This window comes from Chrysochloris asiatica, unplaced genomic scaffold (genome assembly GCF_000296735.1).
Source record: "Chrysochloris asiatica unplaced genomic scaffold, ChrAsi1.0 scaffold00318, whole genome shotgun sequence".
NCBI classification, from domain to species: domain Eukaryota; kingdom Metazoa; phylum Chordata; class Mammalia; order Afrosoricida; family Chrysochloridae; genus Chrysochloris; species Chrysochloris asiatica.
In genome coordinates this window covers 612,035-618,964 of record NW_006408836.1, presented here as the reverse complement: position 1 = coordinate 618,964, position 6,930 = coordinate 612,035, and positions in this window count along the sequence as shown.

Below are 6,930 nucleotides of genomic sequence, written 5' to 3'. Positions count from 1 at the left end.
AAGAAAACAAAAATCCTCACCACTGGACCAATAAGCAACATTTTTATCAATGGAGAAAAGATTGAAGTTGTCAAGGACTTCATTCTTCTGGGATCAATCATCAACACTCATGGAAGCAGCAGTCAAGAAATCAAAGGATGTATTGCATTAGGCAAGTCTGCTTCACAAGATCTTGTTAAAGAGTTGAACAGCAAAGATGTCAGCTTGAGGACTAAGGTGCGCCTGACCCAAGCCATGGTATTTTCAATAACCTCATATGCATGTGAAAGCTAAACAGTGAATAAGGAAGACCCTAGAAGAATTGATGCTTTTAAGTTATGGTGTTGGAGGAGAATATTGAAAGTGCCATGGGCTGCCAAAAGAACCAATAGATCTGTTTTGGAAGAAATGCAGCCAGAGTGCTCCTTGGAGGCTAAGATGGCCAAACTTCATCTCTCATCCTTTGGACATATTGTCAGGAGGGAACAGTCGTTGGAGAAGGATATCAGGTTTGGTAAGGTGGAGAGTCAGAGAAAAAGAGGAAGACCCCTAATGAGATGGATTGGCCAAGTGGCAGCATTGATGGACTCAAGCGTGGCAACAGTAGAGAGGTCAGCCCAGGATCAGGTAGTGTTTCATTCTGCTGTGCATAAGGCCGCTATGGTTCGGTACCGACTCAATGGCACCTAATGACACCTAAAACATCACACCAGGACTCCATTGGTGATGGTTGTAGATAGTGTATTATACTTTATCTATCTGGATTCTGTAAGACTCCAAGAGACAGAATGGTATTGGAATATTCTATCGCATCATTAGAGACGCAGGGCAATAGGTTGCTCCTTCTTTTTCTCTCTGCCTCACAGAGCAGTCAGTGTGTGCTTCCTGCACTCTAATTTCCTAAACTTTAAGTAGTTTGTTTCTGATAGAGATGTGAGAAATAAAGCCCCAGGGTTCACCTAAATTAGCCTTTGGCCAACAATAGCAGATAAAAGTTGGTCTATTTGTCACAGCTTGATTGAATGAACTTGCATCTAAGAATGGAAGGATTATTACATCTAACTTCCAGGAGCACAGCTGGGGCATTATTCTCCATAAAGCTTGCAACAGAGATTCTGCTGTGGTTGACAGCCAGCTTTTTTGACTCCAACCCAGATCTGGCCTCCCTACCTGGGTATCTTTCCAATGCCAAAATCCTCATTCCCCAGCTGGCTCTAACTTCTGCCTGAACATCTTTTCATTATACTGTCCCTTCCTTTCAGCTGACATGGCTCTGCTGTGATCTTGAAAACTGTGTCCAAAGCAGATTTTTTTTTACTTCAATTTCCTCTCAGAAGCCGTCAAAAGGCTCTTGGGTTCATGTGAGTACTGGTAAGGAGCACCGATGTCATTGTCTTCTGTTGAGTCAATTGTGTTATTAACCCTATAGGACAGAGTAGAACTGTACTGTAGGATTTTCTAGGCTGTATCTTTATGGGAGCACATTGTGAGATCTTTATTCCGTGGACATATTTCCCAAAGAAAAAGGCATTTTGTTTTTCTGTTTTGAATTCCAAAGTCTCATTCTCAGAATCCTGGTGTGGTACTGTAGGATAAGCAATGGACTACTGCCTGCAAGGTCAATGTTTGAAACCCACCAGCCACTTCTTGAAAGCCTTATACAATGTTGTTATAAATGGGAACTGACTTGATGGCTCTTAACAACAACAGCAGCTTCTCATTAGCTTATTGAACACCAGTACCAGAATCATAAAAGGGCTTGTGAAAAAAAAATGGACCCCTAGATATGCAACACAATTACAGAACCAGAGTCACCTGGGGCTGAGGACTAGGAGTCTGCATTTTTACCAAGTTCTTCAAGTGATTTTTCTGGACATTTAGGTTTGAAAAACATGAGTTTATTCCCATCTATTACTCTTTCTTAAATGCTTTCTCCTCTTTTCTCAATGAGAAGGTGAAAAGGACTCACTGAAATGTCTATTTCTGGATAGCTTTTGAGCGAAGCCAGAACCAAAGCAGATTTGCTATGCAATTTTTCTCATTAACTCCAAGGTCAAGGAGGTAATTACTCATTTACTGGTAATGGTAGGTGAACACAAAGACTTTCTTGTTTGTGGCATAGTCTGTTGGAATTGACTGGTCTTATTATTATTTTTTTTTTAACTCTTTGAAAGGGGGAAGTCATCAGATCCAAATAGCAAAGGTGAAGCTCTGTATTCTTAGAACCAATTGTAATTAGAAGGCAGCTCTAACCTGGTTGTAATTCATAACCTAATTTAGTCATTAAAAGCAACTGGAGTGTCCTCATTCAGTAGAAATTCTGACTTAGCTGGTGTTGAGTGAGGCCTGGGTACTTATTTCCAGGCAGTCCCTAGGTTATGAAGAGATCAGTCCCTTACTGAATCTTAAAAATTTTGTAGATCAGTTGGAACAGGTACATACAGTTCTTATGAGCCTTACTTTAGCGTATGAAAAGGTGCAAAAACTTTTCAATAATTTTAAAGCTGCAAGTACAGCAAGTGAAGGTGATTGTGATGAAGAAATTGTTGAGTAAGGTGTAGTGTTGTTTCATTCATTTCGAAGTAAGGACACATTTACACAACATTAAAGAGCAAGTAGGAGTCCTGGTGTGGTGCTGTGGGTTAATGGGTCAGACTGCAAAGTTGTTTGAACTGCAGGGTCAGTAGTTCAAGCTCACTTGAAAACTCTATACAGGGTCACTCTGGGTCAAAATTGAGGTGAAGGCACTTAACAACAACAACAACAAGGCATTGCATTTAAATTGAATAACTGTAACCAGGGATGGCCTGTACTTTAATAGCTTCTTAAGTGAGCTTTAGAGAATGTTGGTAGCATAGCTGGTTAGGTTTTGGCCTGCTAACGTCAAGGTCAGCAGTTTGAATCTACCAGATGCTCCATAGGAAAAAGATGAAGCTTTCTGCTTCCATAAAGATTTACAGCCTCAGAAACTCCATACAGGTTCACTTTGAGTTGAAACCAACTGGATGACATACTATCACCACTATCACTAGTTTAGCTTTTGGCTGCATTGGTGACTCAATGGTAGTCTCCCTCACTTCCATGTGGGAGACAAGGGTTTGATTCCCAGCCAATGTATATTATGCACAGCCACTATCCATCCATCTGTCAGTGGAAGCTTATGTGTTGCTACGTTGCTGCCCAGGTTTCAGCAGACCTTCTAGACTAAGACAAAGAAGGTGATCCACTTCCAAAAATCAGCCATTGAAAAACTCTGTAGATCACAGCTCTCCAATTTGTCGTCAATCATTGGGATGGCACAGGACCGGCAGTGTTTTATTATTCTGTTATACACAGGGTCACCATGAGTCTGGGTTGACTCACTGGCAGCAAAGAACAGGTGAGAACTATTGTGTAGTTACTAAGGGTTACAACATTGCTTTGCATCTAAGATAGTATTTTCTTTGGTGGAAAAGTTGGAAATGGGTATGCTAATTTGAGGGAACTATAAGTGATGATTTGAAGGTACAGGCATTGGAGGGATCTAAAAGGCAAGTGCATTCAAGCATGGTCAGGTTTTATCACTAGAAAACAATGTACAGGTATGCATCACTTAAAGTACATGATTCATTCTATGAAATAAGATATTAGTGATTTGGATCATCTATAACTCTGGTAGCGTAGTGGTTACGAATCGGGCTGCGAACCATAAGGTCGGCAGTTCGAAACTACCAGCTGCTCCGCGGGAGAAAGATGAGGCTTTCTACTCCCGTAAGGATTTACACCCTCGGAAACCCTGTACAGGGTCGCTATGGGTCGGAACCGACTTGAAGGCACTTAACAACAACAACAACATAACAACCATAATAAAATCTGATGGGAGCGTGCTTCTGGTCATCCTCTTTACCACTACTGCCACTGCTGTTGTTAAAGCTGCTGGCAGAGGGTGAAGGAAACAGCAGCATTAATAGGAGAGAGCAAGAGGAAGATAGTGGGAGAAAACTGAGTGGGCCCAGACAGACAAAGCCTGAAAACCCACATCTGGAGTCTTATTCTCTGCCTCACCTCCCTCGCTCTATTCCACCCATGGCCCAGTGTTGCAAGACTGCATTTGAGGTCTTTAAAACCATTGGTTGTTTTGTATCACCGAGTCAGTTCCAACTCATAGAAATCCTGTATAGGTTTTCCTAGACTGTAAATATCTATGACAGCATAAAGACACATCTTTCGCCCATTGGAACAACTGGTAGATTCGAACTACTAACCTTGCAGTTAGCAATCTGACGCATAATCCACTAGGCTACCAGAGTCCCTTTTAAAAACCACTTTTGTTTGCTGTTGTTAAGTATCATAGAGTCAATTCCAACTTATAGAGACCCTGTATAGGGTTTTTCCAAGGAGTAACTGGTGGGTTTGAACTGCTGAACCAGTATAGGGTTACCAAGGAGCAACCGGTGTTTTGTTGCTAAATGTTGTCAAGCAAGTTCCGACTCATAGCAACCCTATATATGGTTTCTGAGAAGTGGCTGGTGGGTTAGAACCACCACCTTGAGTTCAAATCGACCTTTTGGTACAGTGCTTATCCTACAGCGCCACACCAGGACTTCGAGGGTAATAATAAACAAAGGAAGAACTGTTTGCCTGAGTGGATGTTAAATGACAGCTATACCTAGATACTTCACCTTAGGTCCTACAAAAGATATTCGCTAATGCATATCCTCAACTTTCATGAAATGGAATTTGAAAAATATTTCTGAACCTATGCAAAATGGCAGGAAATATGTAATTTACTAAATTACTTAGTAATGAGACTTGCAATAAAATCATCCTACTTTTGGCATCAAGTAAAAGTCTATATTGCCTACAGCAATTTCATGTTTCTTTTCACTAGACTAAGAAAATTATATGGTCCATGATATTTTTTTTTCATTCTTTGGCTAGTAGGAAACAGAGTTAATTTTAGTGCTTGATTATACAAAAAATTATTTCATACCGGATTCCAGATAAACTGTATTCTTTCCAGTTTTCATATTATTTCAAGTTTCTTTCTCATCTGTATTTTGATTAGTCTGTTTAATATATGCTTTAATGTACAAATGTATTTTTGGAAGCAGGCAAGGTATAACTTTTATGTCTGTTTTCCTTTTACTAATGCAGATCTGCATATTAAGCATATATACCATACTTGAAGTCCTCTAGGATTAGCTGAGGGTCTAAAAATATATTCGTAAAGGGACCCCAAACTTGGTTGCAGTTTAAGCTAGAGAAACACCTGAGAATTGAGTGCTATGATTCCAAATGCATCTTAAAGTGATATTTACGATTTCTCAAAAGGACTTGGCTGATGGTATACAGCAAAAATGTTTCAGCTCTACTTTGACATGCTGGCATATTTGGAAATGACGTTCAGAAATTACAGTATAAAGACAGACACATATTAGATTCATAAGACTAACTGATATTTCAATTTTGATGGTTAGTGATGGCGGTGGTGTGCCTGGACTTGGTTCCAACTCATAGCAACCCTGTATAGGGTTTCCAAAACTGTAAATATTTATAGACACAAAAAGCCTAATTTTTATCCCAAGGAGCAGCTGGTATATTCAAATTACTGACTTTGTGGTTCAAACCGACTTTGCAGCTGGTCCAGTGCTTTATTCCACAGTGCCACACCATGGCTAGTAATTATTCTTTAATAATAAACAAGGAGTTTACCTTGATTCTTCTCTTGCTACCATCCCATCCATTCAATGCATCAGTAAGTTCTGCTGGTTAGACAGTTCAGATCTGAACATTTTCCCCATTGCCACTCTTACCATGCTCTTGAAGCTGGTCTCCTTCTTATGTCATTCCTCTGGTCCTTTATCATATTCGACAGTTTTCTTTCCCAAAGTGTAAATCAAATTATATAAATTAGTGTACTTCAAATGTTCCAATCAATATTCACCACTAGAGTAAAACCTGAACTTCCTTTGGAGTCCTGGTGTAGGATAAGCATTAAACTGCTAACCATAAGGTCAGTTGTTTAAACCCACAAGCCACTTCTTGGAAACCATATACAAACTCGTTGTGAGTTGGAGCTGACTGCATGGTAAACAACAACAGTAAGGTTTACATGACCTGCCTTCCCCATGTACTGATCTCATTCCATGTCACTCGCTCTTTTATGCACTATCCTGCTTTTGTTATCCAACATATGAAACTCATTCCTATCTCAGGACCTCATGTTTGCCTACTTTCTTTTTTTTTTAAAAGGGAGACTATAGAAGAATCAATGCATATGAATTATGGTGTTGGTGAAGAATATTTGAAGTACAATGCATGGAATGGACTGCCACAAGAACAAACAAATCTGACTTGGATAAAGTAAAACAGAATGCTGCTGCTTTTTTTTACAATTGTATTGTGAACTGAGGGAAGGTTGATAGAGCAGATTCGTTGACATTCAACAAATCTTACACTTTTTTTTCATCTCAATGATTGCAATCTCCTCCATGTAGCAACAGCTATCCCACTTCCTCCCTGTCGTTCTTATTTCCAACTCACTCTCTTTCCCAACCATTTTGAACTTTGTTATTGTTGTTAAGTGTCATCAAGTTGGTTGCAACCCATAGCGACCCTGTATAGGGCTTCTGAAAGTGGCTGGTGAGATTGAACTGCTGATCTAGTGGCTCAAACTGGCTTTGCAGTCCAGCTCATTAACACACAATGACACACCAAGACTTTATTCTTAGGTAAATGTTGCCCTGATAATCTTGAATGATTGACCATTCCATGGTGAGCATACACTACTAGTGTTGTTGTCCCTCCTGTATACCTATCTATCGCTTGACTAAAATACTGGGTCACTAGGGTGAATCCTTCTTGGATTAATTCTCAATGTTCATGGAAGCAGCAGTCAAGAAATCAAACAACGTATTGCATTAGGCAAATCTGCTGCACAAGACCTTTTTAAAGTGTTGAAGAGCAAAG